Raw genomic sequence first — 20,143 nt, 5'->3', positions numbered from 1 at the left:
CCATCATTGGCCATTTTGGAAGGGGAAGGCGGGTCCACGTGCCCCTATAAGGTCATATCACCCAATAAATCAAAAAATAACGTACGGTACCTGACGTGGCATGAATTGAGAAAACACTTTGCGCTCGCTCATAATTCTGTGGCATTCCGGTCAGGATTATTGGGGCCCATGAAGATTAACAGAATGGGCGGTGTCAGTCCGTGTGAATTATTGCTGCTGTAACACTATTACCTTTTGATGTGTAAGGCTCTCCTGGCCATTATGCTGGAGGGATTTTGTGTTTTCAGCAAACTGAGGACGGAAGCGAATGCAGCAAAATGAACAGGAGATTCCACTGCTGTTCTTCATGTGCCTTATCGTATAATTGGCCTGGAAATAAAAATAACGAGCAATGGATTAAAAGCAAGGAATTTTTTTTTCCAGATTAAGCATGGATAAACTGTAGGGTACGAACTCTTATTTATTTAAAGGATTCATATCAACCCACCTTTTCCCTGAGTACCTCAGGACCCAAGGTGGATAACAGTGTAAGAAAAACATTGGGTCAAATTAATGGAAATGCAACAGACTTAAAATACGTGACAATCACATTATGCACCAATCTAAAAAAAACAAAACAAAAAACAAAAAACCAGGAGCTTCCCTTTATACCCAGGCTCATACTGCCCCAAAAGCTTGTTGGAATAACTTTTTTACAGCCTCACCAGAAAAGAGAGGAAAGGAACAGATCCTTGACCACTTCCAGTTAGCTTTCCACAGCAACAGGGCTAAGATTACCAGCTCCAGGCTGGGAGATACCTGGAGATCTGGGAGGTGAAGCCTGAGGAGGACGGGCTTGGAGAGGCCAGGGGTACAAGGCCATAGAGTCCACTTTCCAAAGCAGCCGTTTTCTCCAGCCGGAGAACTGATCTCTGTGGCCTGGAGTTTGGCAACCCTATATGGGGCTGCCACGGACACAGCTCAAGTCCAGATTTGTGCAGAATGAGCACGTTAGACAAAGGGAGCATGCTGGGCAGGGCCAGGATTCTGCATGGGTACACACAGGGAGAGGTGGCTCCACATTTGTGGGTCCCAGGTGATGAAGGGCTTTAAAGTTCAGCACTGCCACCATCAACTGGGCCTAGAAACTGATCAATAGCCAGTCAGGGCCTCCCAGAATGACAGCAGCATGTTCTCACTAGCACCTCCCTCTACCCCGCCCAACAACAAATCAGGTATGGCTGGCACACAGCAATCATTTTTAGCAGCAGCCTGATTCTAGCCTTTTCTGTCTTTTGCCTAGCTAGAAGCCGTGACCTGCAGTTTGCAAGACCCGAGCAAGGCTGTACAAGATAGGTTTGCCATGGTTATTCAGTATTGTCATTTGCCAGGTGCCAATGATATCTTCATACTCACCTGTAGGGGCCAGCTGTCACTGTATTGTCATTTGTAAGGGGAGGGGGGAGCCTGCTAACTGTCAAATGGCGAGCAGCCTGGGAAAGTGTAATTGCTCATCACTGTCTCTGTTGCTTTGCCTCTGGTGCATGTCTCTTGTTCTCTTGTGAAGTCTAATTGCCAATTATTGCTTCAGAAGAGAGGACTGTGGGAGAGGGGAGCCTCAACATTATCTCTGGGACTGGCCTTGAATCAGCCTCCCATGCTGCACCTGGGCACAGGACTGATTTGTGTGCTCTTCCCCGGGAACAGGGGAAACCTGTCCTTTTACCATCAGTGCATTTGCAGGTGTGTTTGGGGGTGCGATCTGGGGGGGTTATATTGATCAGTGTATTGCCTATCAATTTAGTTTTAGCAAGCGTATCATTTTGGCAAGAAATAGGCCATAGCTTTATTGTTATGCAAAAGGGGGTGGGCACAGCACGGGTGGATCTAACCATCTTGTGATAAGCACCTGGCCACACACATGTGCAACCCCCCCCCAACCAAGGCACACTGGGTGCACAGGGGTGGCAGGTTGGGGAGCCTGCAGATGTCAGCCTCTACTAGATCCCTCCCCTGCCACCCAGAAATTCAAGCCAAGTACCCTTCCCCCCATCCAGGAATGATACTATGACTCAACATCTACACAGCCTCTAATGAAGGCCCCTTCAAATGGGGGAGGCCAGCACACAAGCTTGGCATCTCCCCGCCCCCATATGGATCTGCCCCATGTACAGCAACTGCTAGCCGTGACAAATAAGAAAACAAACACAAAATTGTGCAAGAAGAAACGTGCCAAAAATCGGTGAATACCAAATGTGCACAAGCAAAACAAGGGTGGTATAGATGGGCTGCCATGGTCAAGGAGGCCCGAGGTGCCAATGTGTGGCTGAATGTCAGGGGCTTCTGACCTGGCCCCCACCCTGCCCCCCAGTGTCACATGCCAATCACAGCAGTGGTGCGCAAGGCAGGCTGGGATCGCCAATGCTACAGGCAGCATCCAGCCACGCTAAGCCATCCTTCTCCTGCTGTGATAAGTAGTGTCCACGCTTGTGAGAAATGCTGTGCTTTCAATGAACTCAGCTTCATAGCAGTGGTGCCTTCTTCAGTAATCATCTCCCAGATAGTACAGCTCTTGTGAGAAGAAGTGTTGGTTTTTCTAGCCCTCATCTCTGCCTTAAAGAGTCTCAAAGCAGTTTTCAGTCGCCTTTCCTTGTCCCCGTGAGGCAGGTGGGGCTGGGAGAGTTCTGAAAGGACTGTGGCTGGTCCGAGGTCACCCAGCAGACTTCAGGAATGGGAAATCAGACCCCGTTCTCCAGATTAGAGTCCACCATGCTAAACCACTACACCACACTGGCTCTCTTGAGGACCTCCAGTTGGTCCAGACTCTTAAAGGAAGTGAGATTTAATCATACAGGGGTTTAAAACAATGGCATGAAATTGCAGAACATCTTTCTCAAAAAGTTCCACCAGCAATTTTCTAACTAGCCATTGTCATGACTGGAGTTGGGGCCACACATGTTCAAAAAAATCCAATGGAAGGTGATTAGAAAGTCCCAAGTATCAATGGGTGTCATTTCTGGAATGATGTATGAGCAGCCCATTAAACTCTGAGTGGCTGGATCATTTTAAAGGCCCTGATACTAAAATTTCAAGTTCGGCTTGCTCTCCCAGGCCATTCTTCAGCCTATATAGCTGTGCAAATGACTTACCAGCAGCTACTGTCCCTTTATTGTCCTTCTAGCAGAAGGCGTTTTGCTATGTAAACCTATAGCTGCAGGCCTAATGACAAACTGCAACAGTACACCATCTACATCTGTGGTTGCTAAACTCAAGAGCCAAGCATGGAAGCTGGGTCTATGAGTACACTTTAAAAGGGCCTATCTAGGCCTCACTGCCATAATATTACACCTTTATACTGTGCCAACAGAAAATATATTCGGATATCATGGAGCAAATACTGTCTTGCCATTGGCCCTACTGAAGATATGCCTAATTATCCCATACCGAACAGAAGGTATGACAGAATAGTTACACGAATTTAATCCCTGTCAAAGTATTCATGGCCTTTCCTGTGCTATAATACAGGCCCCATGAATCCTTAAACCACTCTTGGCCATGTCACCTGACAGCTTGCTTGTACCGGAAGAGGCTACAACTCAATGGAGGAGAAACTGTTTTGTATGCAGAAGGTCCCGGTTCAATATTCTAGTTAAATGAATTCATATAGCCAGTGTTTGGAATGACTCTCCTCTAGAGAGTCACTAGCAGCCAGAGTAAACCATACCGAGCTAGTTGTATCCATGGTCTCAGGACAAGGCAACTGCATACTATTATGCTTCTTATATTCTGAATTTCTCTTTCTGGTCTCATGGTCTTGTGGTCTCTTTCTCTCCCCCTATATATTTATGTGGATTATTTGTGATTGTTTTAGCCTGCCATTGTTTCAGTGCTTCCCCTTGGGGGGGGGGGGTCTTTAGAAAGGTGATTAATAAGTTTTGTTTGCTTTTTTTGGGGGGGTGGAGAACGAAACCTTCAAATGTCATCGAAAGAGGAAAGCACTGACATTTGTCGGCCACGGGTGCCTCCCCCCAATCATTACCACCTCAGATGATGACGATGATGCAAGGAGGAAATGATAGCATTCCCCTTCAGTGAAAGGGCAGGCAGGAAAAGTAGAAATCACCAAAGAATAATGGCTGAAAGGCGAATCGATAGGAGGGCAAAGGTCAACAAGCTGCCTGCTGTTAGTCTGTCAAAAAGTATTTAAGAGGTTCATTTGATATTGTTCACTATTTTTTTTTAAGAGGAGGGGGGAATGAGGGGGGAGAGAGATGGAGATAGTAATATGACCTTTTTAGTTTGGGGATTTATTATTTTTTTTAAAGGGTGAGTGCACACTGATCTAAAGATGGAATCTAAGCCAGGAGCTTAACCATCCCTTGAGGCCTGAACATTATTGCAGATGCAATGACAACCTCTCAGCTCAGATAAATTAGCGCTTTTCCAGAGAGCTCATTGAGATCTCTGGGCTACATTAATTTATCAAATTTTAATTACTGCTTAGATTGTACTAATTCAAACATGAGGTGGCAGTTGTACTACATGAACAGCTCAGCCCCCTTTTGCTAATACAATTACTCTTTTTTTCCCTTTCTTAATCTTACTGATTAACCCCATGATGGGGGATATTGTGAGTGGGGACGTTTTCTGGAACATTTTCCAATGCAAATAGATTAGGGTCTGATTTAGGATGTTTAGATGTCTTAGTTTTAGTAGCCCAGACATTAAAAGATACCTGATGTTAATGCTTCAGACTGATTGGCTATCTTAGAAGATTTTAAAGCTCATATGTGGGATATATTTTTATCTATATTTACATTTATATTCTATCTATCACAGGCTTTCTTAACCAGGATTTCATGAAACCCTGTGGTTTCTTGATGTCCCTGGAAGGGTTTCCTGAAAGGGTGGGAGTTAATTAATTTTTAATATATTTTTTAAATTTGTTAGACATTTATCAGGTGATATGACTATATATGGTCATGTTGACCCCCTCCCCAAATGGCCAGTGGTGGGCCTGGAGGGAGTGGGGAGGGTATGGGCCCCAGGTGGGCATGTACACAGCTATGCTTCCCAACCATATTCTGCATGATCTGCGGTTTCTCGAAGCGTGAAGAATGTTTCAGGGGCTTCTCACGAATAAAAAAGTTGAGAAAGTCTGATCTATCACCTGTATTTTGTGGGAATGTTCACTTGAAAAAAATGAATTAAACCTTGAAACTGTTCAATTTTTACTGCATTCATTCATTCATATTATAAAATGATGTGGAAAAAAGTAATGGAAAATTTTCTGCATACATTTTCCATCTCAGGTTAGCGGTCTTGGTCTCTGAAGCCTGAGAAAGTGTAGGAAGCATTTAAAGAGCCTGCCAATCAGCTGATCTGTCAAGATTACCTGTTTGATGCACTCTCTTCCTGCTAGTCTTAGAAGGCGAGCCGGCATCAGAAAAGGAATGAGCAGAGAATAGTGCACCTGGCCTCCCCAACATTTAAGGCTGCCAACTCTCTCTCTCCAGAGGGTTACTGACTTCTCAGTATCTGATTAAGAGTCTCTCTTTTTGCTCATCCAGGCCAAATCCTTGACATGAGGTTGCTAGAGACAAAGGCTTTCCAAATGCAGGCAGCTCAGTCCTTAAAGCAATTCAGGGTCCACCCAGAATATGACGCAAGAGATCTATAAGTAGATCATCTCACTGTTTTTCTTTCAGTTAGTGAGCAGGCCCAAAAAACTGGAGAGACCAAACCAGGGCTATTAAGAGAGCCGTATCAGTTTTTTCCCCCTCCTGTGAGGTCAATTACAGCTTTAGAAGTACAATGTAAATTGTTGAAGAAATGAGGAGAGTAGAACTTTCCCTCCCAACAGACATTTCCTAATCTTCAAAACAGGTTCCCCTGCCCCAGATTCTAATTAACTTTAAAATAACTATAAGGGGTTCTCATCCAGAATATCTTATTAGGCATGTGCGCTCAGATATAACTGAGCCAGGTTTTTTTGAAAAATACCTTATTAGTACTTTTTATATATATTCTGGTCTCCCAAATGTATCTGTGATATTTTGGGATATTGAAAAATGGGTCCTAAAAATCTCGGAAATATTTGGAATTAACCAGGAATATCAAGAGCCAACATTTGTAGGGTCTTAAAGGTAAAGGTAAAGGTATCCCCTGTGCAAGCACCGAGTCATGTCTGACCCTTGGGTGACGCCCTCCAGCGTTTTCATGGCAGACTCAATACGGGGTGGTTTGCCAGTGCCTTCCCCAGTCATTACCATTTACCCCCCAGCAAGCTGGGTACTCATTTTACCGACCTCAGAAGGATGGAAGGCTGAGTCAACCTTGAGCCAGCTGCTGGGATTGAACTCCCAGCCTCATGGGCAAAGCTTTCAGACAGCTGCCTTACCACTCTGCGCCACAAGAGGCTCTTGGGACTGTTTTTTTCTCTTCCCCTCACCCCACCACCGGGTTTCTCCATCTCCTAAAGTGTGCCAGGCTGTTTGGGGTAAGATTCTGTCAGTGCCAAGTATTTTTGCTGGTTTGTAGAAGTTTGTTCTTTGCTGGAGTTGGTTTGTGACTGGTTCATGTTTTTTTGGGGGAGGGGGGAGGGTCTGCCCTTTGCAATAAGCTTCTTGCATTTTACATATTCTCCCCTGGTTCTTGGGTATAACATCATTTTAGATTCTTGCGGTTTACATTGATTGGGCTTAGCTGTTGCTTGCAGGAAGGGTCCCATGAGGGGAGATTCTGAGGTTTTACAGTTTTTGCAAGGTTCTTTTTCCTCCATAGGAAACAAATGAGGGCTGCTGGGGGCCATAGAATTGTTCAGAGGGTGTAAAATTGGTCTCCCCGGTCTAATTTATTTTATATTTGGGGGAGGGGTATGTCAGGGACAGGAACCAGCAGCTCCCTGCAATTTCATGCCAGTACCCTTAACTACTACCCCCTCCTCAATTCCCCAGAAAGGTTTCCCATAGGAAATAAAAGAGTCCAAAAATACTCAAAAACACCTAGATCTTAATACCATACCAGTATTTGGAACCCAGGAAACTGGGAATACTGGGGGAGGGGGGGAGGTTGGCTGCAAATATGTTTGAAACTGAAAAATGTGGATCTTTTTTTTTCCTGCCCACCCCTATCTCTTTTACCTGGTTGAGTCACAGTCTGACTTAGGGCCATTCCGCACAACCACCAACGTAGCTGAATCTGAGAGCTATCAAAAAGCACTGCGATTTATAGCAGCAGATCTCGGTAATGCACACAGCTGTTTCTATGAAAAAAGGCTTTCCCACTAGCGCTGTTTTCGTAACACACAAGTTTCCGGTCTTGCCGGAATCGCAACAAAGGAGGTGATATTTTTCCGTGCTTCCTCCAGCCCCTAGCCATCAATCTAACAGAACAGCCAATGTACTATTGTGTTCGTGCTTCCCTTTAAAAACTGTTTTTTAAAAAACCTGAAAACGCCAGTAGCAATGCATATTTGTTCATTCGATGTATCAAATAGACCTTTTTCACTGGCGTAGGAGCTGGCACTTAATCGTTTACATGCTCTTAAAGTTAAAAAAAAAATTCCCCGCCCCGCATGGGTGCAGTTTCTGGCCAGAATTATGGGCAGTGTTAACGGAGCTGTTTTGTGCTCAGAAACTTTAAAGACAATTGCGGAAGGGAGCTTTGTTATACTGTTAAGCACTTCTGAATTGCTTGTAGAGGGATTTTAGCCAAAGAAGCCTCGCTTATTTGTTGCTTTTGTCGGTTTAAGGGGGGGGGGAAATGGCAATCGGGACGCCAGAAGCTCGGGTGCGAGAGCTTAGGGAGGGACATTCTTGCTACAGCTACATTGAGAACGCACATTTCTTTTTCAGATGTGTTGCCGGTTGTTCTCAGGAATCATGCGGTTTTTTAAGGGGGAATCCACTTTTGCGGATTCCCCGAAAAGCACTACAACAAAGCGATTTTTGCAGGAGTGCTGCAGATTGTGTACAACATCATGCGTAATGTGAAAAAAATAGCATTACACAATGGTAAGACTTCAACAACATTAACACTGTGCGGAATAGCTCTCAACATTCTAATTGTTCTATGAATTATATGAAGCATCCTGAATAGTCCAAACTAACCCAAGCTGGTCAAAGCTAGGAAGTCAAGTGGCCCACCTTCGGTACTTGAATGGAAGACCTCCAAGGAAGTCCAGGGTTGCTATGCAGAGGCAGACTTAATTCTTATATGAGCAGAACAGGCCTACCTTGTACCAACTGGGACTCACCAAGCTAAATCCAACCCAGCAGCCAAATCAATATTCAGGTGTTTGATAAACCAGGCGTTGCTTCATTTCCAGGGCAGAGAAACAAATAGAGCTCCAGAGAAACCACCTTGCATACCTGGTGCCCTTCCTTTGGCATAGTAAATTACAAATTATGTTGGCTTGAAATAGCGCATTTTAAAATGCAGTAGTAGGAAAATCCATAGTCCAATCTATATATGACATTGGATATGCAAGAGGAAAAACCTGTGTCCATTCCCAGATGGGTGCCTATATATTTAAACCAATTCCTCATTTCCCATACAAGCAGCATTCTTATGCTGACATAGTGTGCTTCTGGGTCATGGATTTCTGATCTGCTCCCTCTACACACACAACTTAGCCTGTATGAGGATCAACATATGCATCATGTTAAGAGTTGCAATTTCCAGAGTGTTTGGGGTATTAAAAGCCACATAGAGAGAGGATCCTGGGGAAGAAATTTTAATTTTTCTTCCTCTTTGCATTCTGTTTTGAAAGTGAGACTGAGCAGTTTTTACTTGCTTACTTAATTTTTTTAAAGTTTAATTTTCCCCACTCAATTAAGACTGGCTCGTTTTATCTGTGTTGGGAGGTGGGAACAGGGCTGGTTCCAGCCCCCACTTTCATCCCATTGGCTCAGATGCCTGCACATCTTTCCTCCACCCTCTCACAAGCCCTCTCACTGCCTGCACACACAAATGGCTGCATCACCCATAGGTCTGTACCTGACAATGCCAGGAAGTGCTTCTGGCTGAAGAAGAAGAGTTGGTTCTTAAATGCTGCTTTTCTCTACCAGAAGGAGTCTCAAAGCGGCTTACATTCGCCTTCCTTTTTCTCTCCCCACAACAGATACCCTGTGGGGTGGGTGAGGTTGAGAGAGCCCTGATATCACTGCTCGGTCAGAACAGCTTTATCAGTGCTATGGTGAGCCCAAGGTCACCCAGCTGGCTGCATGTGGAGGAGGAGCAGGGAATCAAACCCATCTTGCCAGATTAGAAGCCGCCGGTCTTAATCACTACACCAAGCTGGCTCTCAGAGAGCTCCGGGGGGGGGGGGGGAGAAGTGCCTGCAAGCCATCTGGCAGGGGAAGGGGATGTGGGGAGGGTCATGGTTAGTGGCAGTGGATCTCAGCAGAAGCTTGGACCCTGGCAGTTGCCCCACCTGGAGGTATACTGATGGGTAGGAAGAAATACTGTGCCTGTCCTTTTTCCCATCCTTTCTAAAAGAAGCCTACATGGATCATTTTCAGTCTGGGAAATGGCACAGAGGCAGAGCTACTCTCCTTCTTCCCAAGGCTACAGTCTAAACAGCAGGGCCAAAAGAAGCCCACCCCTAACTCACAACACAACACCAAGAGCAAGTATAGTTCCATCCGGAGACACCAGAGTGCAGCATGTTGTGTGGGTAATTCATTTTGGCATGGCCACTGCCTTATTTGAACTGAGCGTATTGACCCCTGCTTGATCAAACAGAGCCCCGAGCCCTGTAAGGAAGTTTCCTCCAAGAGGTTGTCTTGTTTGCTGATGCCCTTCAGGGAAGAGCGGGTGAATGACACCTCCGTCTTGGGTTTAGCTCTCAGGGGAAGGGCCTAATAGCACCGGGACTGACCTTTCCCGGAGCAATTGGTAGCTCACCTAGAAATTGCCAGTGCCTCCTTTGGGAAACCTGCTGTTGAGAGGCCTGGATTTAGTGCTTGGTGGACACTTTTAAGTTATTGAATGAAAGATCCATCATGACCAAATAGGCTTTTGATTCTCACAGTCCTAAGGCTGTTACAGCCGGGGTGTCAGTTGTCTTCACCGCTACTGCTGTAAAGATTAGAAGAGACCATGGAGGGGAAATCTATCCCAGTATCCTGCAAACAGAGCCATAGTTTAGGGAACTCAAAGCTCCCGTGATTTTTTTAAGCCCTTGCAAAATGCAAAACCATGTATGTGCTGGGATCCTGAACCTCTTTAGGCTTTTCCAAAAAGATGGGTTAAATTTTTCAGTGTGTTCCTCTGAAAACTGTACTAAAAATACATACACGTATAATGAAAATCGTTCTGGGGTACTATTCTCTGCTGGTGTTTTTAATGACATATGTGTGTATGTTTATGTGTGTGATTTAAGAAACAAAAAAGAAGAGTTGGTTCTTATATGCCTCTTTTCTCTACCTGAAGGAGGCTCAAAGAGCCCAAGGTCACCCAGCTGGCTGCATGTGGGGGAGCGCAGAATCAAACCCAGCATGCCGGATTAGAAGTCCGCACTCCTAACCACTACACCAGACTGGGTCTACACCAAACACTACCCACTATTATTTTCATACTTTAGACATATATTTGGACGGCTTTAAACCTAGAATTCTTTTTTAATTGCCTGTTCCGTGCAGTTGTGCTGGAAATTTATTTTAATAACATATATTTCTGACATTTGTTATCAGCCCCCCCCCTCCAGTTCTCTTCTCCAGCAAGATAACAAATTGCAGAGATGCATTTTACAAAAAAAATATATTGTGGGTCCATGTTTTATTCCAAAAAACTGTAAGTGTTCTCATTAAGTGTTTTCATTAACACTTGTTAATGAGAAAGGACAGGCTATTATGTAGGCTTTTTCGTAACTGCTATAGACTTCACAAGGCAGCACAACATGGTCTTGGATATAGATAGTTCTGTGCTGGTTAGTGACCTGCAGGGAAAAAAAACAAACTAAGGTCAATTTTGCTAGATATTGGCAGGAGGGCCACTCTACTGGCCCCAGCATTAGTTTCAGTGATTGATGTCCACAGCATTGGGATACTCAGGGCCATTCTGCATAACTTTAATGTAGCAGAAGGCTTGCAAATTGTAAACGCTACTAATTTGCAGTTCCGCAAGACGTCGCACACAATCTGCCACACTCCTGAAACAGTCCCGCAAAAAAAGATTCATTGTAGTGCTTAAAGGGAAATCGGGAAAAGTGGATTCACCCTCCGAAAAGCGCTACACTCTTGCAAACAATCTGCAACACTAGCAAAAAAGACCTGTGCGTTCCCATTGTTGCGGTTCCAACAAAGTCCCTCCCTCTGCCTCTCTCCTCCGAACTTCCGGCCAAGCGATCGCCATTTTTTTTTCTCAGAGCGAGCGGAGAGCAACGAACCAGCAAAGCTTGATTCACCCAGCAAGGCTTCTCCAGCTACAGTCCCTCCACAGAAGTGCTTTAAAGCTCCACTAAGTCCCCAAGCACAACACAGCCCCGTTTGCAAGTTCTCTTTATTTTCGGCCGAAAATCGCTCCCGTTCAGGGGGAGGGATTTTTCTTTTCACTCGGGGGAGCATGGTAATGACGAATTGCCAGCTCACACACAGCTGCCAGCTAGATGGGTCTCTTCGTTGCAACTAATCAAGGCATAATCGTTGCAACGTGTTTTTTTTTAACCTGTTCTTAAAGGGAAAGGGGCTTTCCCGGGGCATGATAACAACTGCCCATTGGCTGTACATTTGATTGACGGCCAGGGGTGGGACAAAGCAGAGAAAAAATTGCTTCCTGTCCAGCGAATTTTGCGAGACCGGAAACCTGTGGGAAACGAATGAAACGCTACTGAATTCCACCAAAAAAAGCAGGTATGCGTAACGCCGAGATTGCACTTTTAAAAATAGCATTTCCGCTTTGTGGGACCAATTGGCAACATTGGTCCTTGTGCGGAAAGGCCCTCAGTGTCCGCGGCTGAAAATGGGGGGATTTGGCAGGCTCTTAGGCAAAGTACTACTGCCAGTCCGAAGCGGCAATGTAAGGATGAGCAGCCCTAGAAATATTATGAACCAGCCAAGGGCCAAGTTCTTAGGAACTTTTTGGATACGTTTCTGGATGACATTTGTAATTAATAATCTGGCAACAATCAGAGTGGGTGGCAGGATTTCCCCATGGCTGCTTCACTGTGCTAATTGATATACGCCAGAACGAAATTCACGGCTGACTCATTCAACATGAAGATAGATTAAGGTGGGTGGCCGTGTTGGTCTGAAGAAGCAGGACAAAGTTCGTGATGAAGTGCTCACACACTGGAAAGCTTATACCCTGGACAAAACTTGGCTGACCTTAAAGGTGCCACATTCCCCAGGAATTACTAGGGGTGAGCAGTGGTTGTTGCCGCCAGGTAGCTGTATCAGATGTTGCTGCCACCAGGTAGCTGTATTCTTGGAGGTCCTTTGCAACATTGCATGGAGAGACATCCATACCTTTCAACCCGTCATAGCAAGCATCATTATTTTATCTTCCAGACTTTGAAACAACGATACAGCCATTTGCATGACCCCAGACTATTGCAATCCCTCATCATTCCAAATGTCGTTGTGGCATTATACAGGAGACAATCAGGAGAAAATATTTCTGTTTCTAATGTGGGAGAGCGATGGCTCTAATTTTGCCCTCAGTTTGTCCCTTGTGGGCTTCTGTTCAAGGGAAGGGAGAAACAGACTAAGTGGGTCTGAGGAAGGCAATTGTATTTTTCACCAGCCATATGGGAGTGGGCAGCTGAGAGTAAGTAATCTGTGTACGTGAAAGTTAAAATGACCACCCCACCCAAAACAAAGGGCAAAGACTGAGCGATGTGACTTGCAAATGCAGCAGGGGACTGTTTAACAAATGAAGACCATCCTGGAGGACAACAAGGAAAAAAGCGGAGCCAGAATCTTCTGGAGAAGTTGGCGTGGTAACATTTTGCTGTGTAATCTGCAAAAAAGTGTCGGTTCTTAAACTCCAGCCCTTCTTATTTTTTAAAGTAATGGCAAGGAAAACATTCATTCCGACCCCCTCTGGGATTTCAAATGGATGGAAAATTTGCTATAGAGAGCTCCTCAATTGCCAAGGAGCTGTTAGGAAGATGAAACTTGCTTGCACCACCCCTGAACAGAGCCAAAAAAATAATAGCCTAATGGGAAAGAAGGGTTGCAGGCTGGACTTGAAAAACCCTGTCTCCAACATAACACAACTTGTAGCGTTTCACACCCTAGCGGGCCTTTCCCCTCCATATATCAAGGAGGAAGTCCGACTGTTCATGGATCAGCCTCAATATAAATAACTGAGATTTTATTTTAGCAAAATGGCTCAGCCATGTTCTTTTCTGTCACCATAGTATTATTGACACACCTAAGAGTCTATTATTTAGATCACAACTAGGGGCAAGCTTGTATAGGCAAGCATAAGATTCGATGGCTATGAGAAGAAAAAGAAGAGCTAGTTTTTAATTCCACATTTTTCACTACCTGAAGGAATCCTTTTCCTTTCCTCTCCTCACAACAGACACCCTGTGAAGACTGAGAGAGCTCTGAGAGAACCATGATTGGCCCAAGGTCATCCAGCAGGCCTCATGTGTCCCTAAGTGGGTTACAATTGTCTTCCCTTCCTCTTCCCACAACAGACACCCTGTGAGGTACTTGGATCTGAGAGAATTCTAGGAGAACAACTTTGTGAGAACAGCTTTAAGAGAGCTGTGAGTGGCCCAGGGTCACCCAAATGGTGCTTGAGTAAGAGTGGGAAATCAAACCCGGTTTTCCAAATGAAAGGTTGCCACTCTTAACTGCCATGCTGGTGACAATAGGTGAGGCCTTGCCTCTGTGAATGGGACAGATTATCACTTTTCTCCCCGGAGAAACCCCAAATAAAACTTTGTTGAAGGTGCTACTTGACCCCATTGTCCCCACTGAAGAAAGTGATGCTTACTTCTGAGTAAACACACATAACATTAGGATGCATAAAGGTTAACTTGGGGGGATCGTGTCCTAATGAGTTATAATAATAATTTAGTGAAAGATTGGATTCTCTCTTTTCTGTTTACTGTAGACAGGTTTTTCAATAGAAGAACTGAGTTCTTAGAAGGGGAAGTCTGAATTCTATTCCAGACAAATCCTATACTCCTTACCCTGGGAAAAGAATCCGTTAACTTCAGCTATCAATATGATCAATTATTAATAATGGAATAGATCCTGAAACCTTTTACCTATCATCACTACCAAGTAAAACCAACTTCAGTGTACAATACTGCAACTGAAATTCTGAGGCCGAAAGCACTCGAGTTCATGGTTGTGTTGTTCAAGTACTACCCTTGTAATTTAATTTTAATTAAACAGGATTTTTTAAAAAGCCACACTCTCTCATGAGCTGATCTTCTCACCTCACCATCTCGGCAGCTGCCAAAAAGGCTTTGCAGCTGAGCAGTAGGCATGGGGGTAGAGTTCCATTCCCTTCTGTTTTTCCTTCTACGTAGTAGGATAAAATCACTTCTCCAGGATCATGGATAGTCGGGTCTGGTAGTTAAATAAAAGGAAAAGCTAAGGCTGGTTGAAAATGTGCTTGTGCATAGCAACATTGGCAACACAGACTAAGGCTCATTCTGCACATGTTAAGATACTGTTCGTTCAATGGATAATCCTACATTAGATAATGCACTTTAGAAATACTGCATAATCCAATGTTAGATAATGCACTTTCAATGCACTTTAGAAGTACTGCAAAATCCAACGTTAGATGATGCACTTTCAATGCACTTTAGAAGTACTGCATTATCCATATGTGTGTGGAATGAGCCCAAAATGAACACCAAACAGTAAGACTATTCTAAAAAAAAAAGCCTACTAAGTCTATAAATAAATTACTAACTGGTCTTGCTCACTATTTAGACAATTGGATGTAAGTTGTGCATAGCACAGGAAGGTCTACACAGGGAGGGCTTCTGTCAGATTGTACGAGAATATTTGTGCATGAAATGTTGCCACCTGCATCATATTGTGCTTTCTGAATATCCATAAAGTAATCCACCGTGATTTATGAACAGGTGAACTGTTTAATGAAGACATGGTTCTTTGCTGGCAACCAGTGAGCAGAAAACCTGGTAGGTGTTAAGTATCCCTATTTAAAAATAGTGTCATGCTTTATACGGTACTGTTTCAAAGTGTAGAGAAAGTGGATTGATTTTTCTCCCCCTTCCACAATATTGGAACTTGTAGTTATCCTATGAGACTGGCTGGCAGCCAAGTCAGAACAGATAAAAGGAAGCACCGTCTTCGTCAATAGGTGCTTGACTGATGGAGCCTCCTGTCACATGATAAGATCTTGATGAATTGAAAAGATGATTGGACAGATTTAGAGGGGGGGGGGGAGGAATCTGTTTGGGGCTGTTAACCATGACAGTCAAATGCAGTGCCTGATCATGGTCTGATTCCATAGGATTCTGTCTCTGTGGACTTTGCTGGTGGGCCTCCTTGTAGCACCGACTAGTTGGTGGATATGACATCGCTACTCCTACGTTTTGACATTTCCTCAGAGAAGAACCAGCCCAGGTTCCTATGTACATGTTTACTACCAAAGCTGATCTGTGTTGATTCAGTAGTTACAGGATGTTGAAGATCTTTGAAACCTAGATGCATATAGTCACTGTCCCATATGGCTCAATGGATGTTTAGGGGAAGTTGACTTAAAACAGGGACTATAGAACTGAACTGTAAATGTGGAGCAGATTTGGAAGAACAGAGGCAACAAGGGACTTTTAAGTTTTGGCATTTTTCATTCTTTGGGAAGAAAGCACTCGTGTCTCTTCCAAACGAAATGCCATGTTATTTTTAGTTGAGGGAGGTTGTTTTTTCCGCCGACATTATTTAGAACAACTAGATCAACACATGCTCTGATTATGTTTAGCATAACAGCCTTATTTAAAAATGTAAATGGTTATAGTTCTTCTTTAATGTCACTTGCAATAAGTCTACAGTGTGCCAATTCCCCAAGTAAGGGTACATTATTTAGTTCATAAATTTAAAAAGGCTTTTAAAAGAATGCTTACTGTTGACAAATAATGGTAAGTTCAGGAAAAGGTTTTTAACCAAGCTGGTTTCTTCTGGAATTAGAGAACAAAATGTGTTTTCAAGTGGGTTATTTTTTAACGCACTTTATAAATATTACTGCTCTTAACCCCTTTTGTAAGATAACATTCTGTAGTCTTAAAATTGCTATGAAGACCTAAAGCCAATGATAATAATTAGCTACAATTCATGAACTTGATTTTTAGAGAACAAGTAAAGGTAAAGGTAAAGATATCCCTTGTGCAAGCACCGGGTCATGTCTGACCCTTGGGGTGACGCCCTCTAGCGTTTTCATGGCAGACTCAATACGGGGGAGTTTGCCAGTGCCTTCCCCAGTCATTACCGTTTACCCCCCAGCAAGCTGGGTACTCATTTTACCGACCTCGGAAGGATGGAAGGCTGAGTCAACCTTGAGCCGGCTGCTGGTATTGAACTCCCAGCCTCATGGGCAAAGCTTTCAGACGGCTGCCTTACCACTCTGCACCACAAGAGGCTCATAGAGAACAAGTAGGACTCAGTATAATGGAAGTCAAAGTAGAAAGGGCTCACTCTGTTTTCCGATCCTCTAGTGAAGGCGAAGTACATATTAACACCTGGAAAAGATGAAACCCCAACTAAATGATCTTTCTTTTGGATCCTTTTACCAGTCAGTGTAGATACACCACTTGGTATAAACCAGACAAGCCCTCTGTGAGGGTGCATGGTTTCAAATTGCTGGTCAGGATTTCATTGTTAGTAAGCCATACCACATAAAGCCATCCCTGGATACAGTTGGCAAGTCCATGCTGGGAAATACCTGGAGATGGGAGGGTGGAATCTAAGGTGGCAGGGATGCCAGTTCCCAGGTAGCATCTGGGAATCTTCCATTTTTACAGCTCCTCTTCAGACTAAAGAGATCACTTCCCCTTGCAAAAATGGCTGCTTTGGAGGGTAGACTCCATAGCATTATATTCCATTGAGGTCCCGCCCTGCTCCATTTCCTGCTCACTCTTGGCTCTACCCCCGGTGTCCAGGTATTTTCCAACCCAGAGTTGGCAAAGGAACTTATAGGCCACAGTTGGCCTGTAAAGTGGTCAGGGCTTGGGGAGGGGAGGGGAAGAATGTAGATTCCACCTTCCAAAGAGGCCATTTTCTCTGGGCAAACTGATCTCTGTCACTTAAAGATACGTTGTATACCAGGAAATCTCCAGCTGCCACCTTGAGGCTGGCAACCATAGCCCTCACATTCTACACCTCATAGACTTTCCTCTGATGTAGTGCGCAATGTACAAGGGGATCAATAGTCAGACACAAAACCCTGCCACCCCTTCTAACAAGAATCTGAATCAATACAGGTCAGGATCTGATTCATTGCCACTTATGGTCAGCTGTTAGGGCCCCCCTGATCCCTTTGGGTTCTGCATGGAGATGTTTAAATTGATGCTCTGTATGTGGTATCTTACGGCTTTTGTTTGATGGCGATACGACAGTTGCAGTTTATGACTGATCCCCTTAGAACTGGTTGAAGCCCACTATCCTGTGGAAAGGCAAGATCCGTAAGGTTGGCATACTTCATGAATATAAGCTCTTAATGAAATTCATTAGCAAGAAGGAATGAGAGTTTCTTCAAACTTGAAGGGTTTTGTTAAACGTACGTGGAGTTGGGAAATATTCATCACTCTGTTTTAGGGCTGGGCCTCCAAGTGAGTCTTTGGGGCAGCATGGTCAGGAGGGTGCCAGGGCACCACTGAGGCTGAGCTTTCTTCCAGCTGTTAGGAAGGTAACAGACATGGCCTCCTGGGCCCATGCCGCCCCAGATTCAAGCCAGGCCCCTGCAGTGGGGCCACAGACTGGCTGAGGAAAGCTCTAAACTGGTTTCTGAAAGTTCTGTCAACAAATGGCACAGAGGAGTCAATTGCATTCTTCTCTAGGCAATCCCTTTCCAGTGGCCATTACTATTTCGTTTTAGAGTGCCTCTAGCAGGCCAAGAACAACAAAGCAGGCCATAACAGCCACCCTGCCATGGTCTGCACTAGAATAAGAAGTGATAAGAAATACCCCCCCCCAAAAAAAGAACCCTTTAAAAAGGGATTCCCACAAAAAATAAACATAGTAAAGGGGGGCTGGGACAGCAAGGCAAGCACGTGTGTTGTAGAGATATATTGTGATCATTTTTTTAAAATTGAAAAATCAAAAACTTACCTACGTGGGGGGGGACTTTGGGGGTGGGGAGGTGGGATCGGGGCACAGTAAGAAAGCCGAGCACAAAGGCAAGAGACTAAAGGCTGCGTGGCTGGAAAGAACAATGAGCTTTCTTCTGACTTCTGACAGTGGAAGGAAGCAAACGGTCAGGACAAAAATAAAAGGTCAGGGCAGAGAAAGAAACGGGTATTGATTGGTGTGGTTATGCGGGGAGAGCAATGACCGTACCAGTCTATTCTTGTGTGTGTGTAAAGTGCTGTCAAGTCGCGGCTGACTTACAACCACTCCGGCAAGGTGCTTTCCAGGTAAGAGGTGGATTTCCATCAACATTTTCTGCAGAGTCTTCCTTGGAGGTCTCCCTTCCAAGTACTGACTCTGCTTAGCTTTCAAGATCTGATAAGACCGGCCTATACCATGCTGCTTTCCCTTCCATCTCTTCTTATAGAATATGGAAAACTATCACGGTCAGTACTAGGTGGTTGTCGTTGTTTTGAAAAATTTGCTGACACAAAATTTGCTGACACAACAGATGCACATTCCTCATTAGCAAGAGGGGGAAAGAGAGCGCAGGATGGGGTTGTCCCATAGTCATGGTCCAGTCTGCTGAAGGTGGACTGGAAGAGGGGGAAAACCAACAAAAATACAGGAAGTTCTATGTACACCAACAAACACCGCTTGAATTCAGTGGCAAGGAAGGATCAGAGTAAAAGGCCACTGGAAGAATTCAGTGACTGATGAGATTTTTTCCTAAAATTTGTGGACAAGTAAAGTTAGTTTTCCTTTTATATTCTTTACTAGTATCAAAGCCCATTTAAAAAAAAAATTTAATGGGCTTTGAAAGGGGCGGTAGGCAGGAGGGCCCGAGAGGGTGACCGCGGCTCCCGCAAAGCGGGCTAAAGGGAGTGGAAAGTTCCGCGCGAGGCTTCCTTTGGCCCGGAAAGTGCTCTCACCGTGGCGGGCTAAAGGGAGTGGAAAGCTCCCCCCAATGCCAAGGGTAATGGCCAAGGGTAACAAAAAGCCTCTTCCCCCGGCGGCCGCGGCATCAGAGGAGCCGCCCCTTGGCAGCAAAGGTTCTCCGAGTGTTCTCTGCGATGCGGCGAGAGTTCTCCACGGGCCAGGGAGCGACAGAAAGCCTTCTCCTCCAGTGCCAGCAGCATCGGAGGAGCGGCCCAACGGGGAAGGGAAACCCCCTTCCCCCCACCCCCAGGGCACTTACATGTGTCCTGCGGAGCGTCCAGGGGCAAATTGCCAACAATGGCGGCAGAGAGCCCCTGGCTGGCTGGGTGGGCAGGGCCTGTGTGAGTGCATCCTGATTGGGCCCTGCCTCAGACAGGCCACAGCCACTCTCCGCCCACTTAGCCCTTAGCACTTTATTTAACAGTGAAGCTGCTGTTACTGATTGTCACGGCTGTTACACAATAACAAACGTCTCTTAGTTATGAGGAGCACTTGAAGCGGAGTTTATAATGAAGAAAACGCTGGGGAGAGATCTTTCGTATAAATTGAAAAGCATAATATGGTAGACATCTGCACTATCTTTTATTTATGTTCGACATGGTATATATTTTTTTCTTTTCTGTATCCCTCTTATCTTATAAAAATATTCCACCCCAAAAAAAGATTTTAAAAAATGGTCCCCAAAGAATCTGAAAAAAAAAAACAGGGGAAATGTGAGGGAAAAGAATGGCTCCAAAGGACATGTAGAAGACAGGATTAGAGTGAAACAGTATGTGGCTAGAACCAGTGCAGTTACACAGTAAGGAAAACCCCCAGGTTCAGGAGTGGTTTAAGGTTTCAAGAGCCCATAGCACCAGAGCTAGTTTAAAACTTTGGTGGGCCCTAGCAGAGTACAATTGTGGCGGGAGCAGCCAGACTGGGAGTGGAGGGGCCAGCCACAG

The 20,143-nt window shown here is 44.8% G+C and overlaps 1 long non-coding RNA gene across 1 annotated transcript in view; it reads right to left on the bottom strand.

The window, feature by feature from the left end:
- LOC143840750 (uncharacterized) overlaps window positions 1-20,143 on the bottom strand; it is a 226,563-nt gene that overhangs the window by 130,795 nt on the left and 75,625 nt on the right. Inside the window, exon 2 of the long non-coding RNA XR_013232375.1 lies at window positions 232-369. This is a non-coding gene — a long non-coding RNA (uncharacterized LOC143840750). The remainder of the gene's footprint in view (window positions 1-231; window positions 370-20,143) is intronic.

This window comes from Paroedura picta, chromosome 6 (assembly GCF_049243985.1).
Source record: "Paroedura picta isolate Pp20150507F chromosome 6, Ppicta_v3.0, whole genome shotgun sequence".
Taxonomy (NCBI): domain Eukaryota; kingdom Metazoa; phylum Chordata; class Lepidosauria; order Squamata; family Gekkonidae; genus Paroedura; species Paroedura picta.
This window is presented reverse-complemented; position numbering and strand designations above follow the sequence as displayed.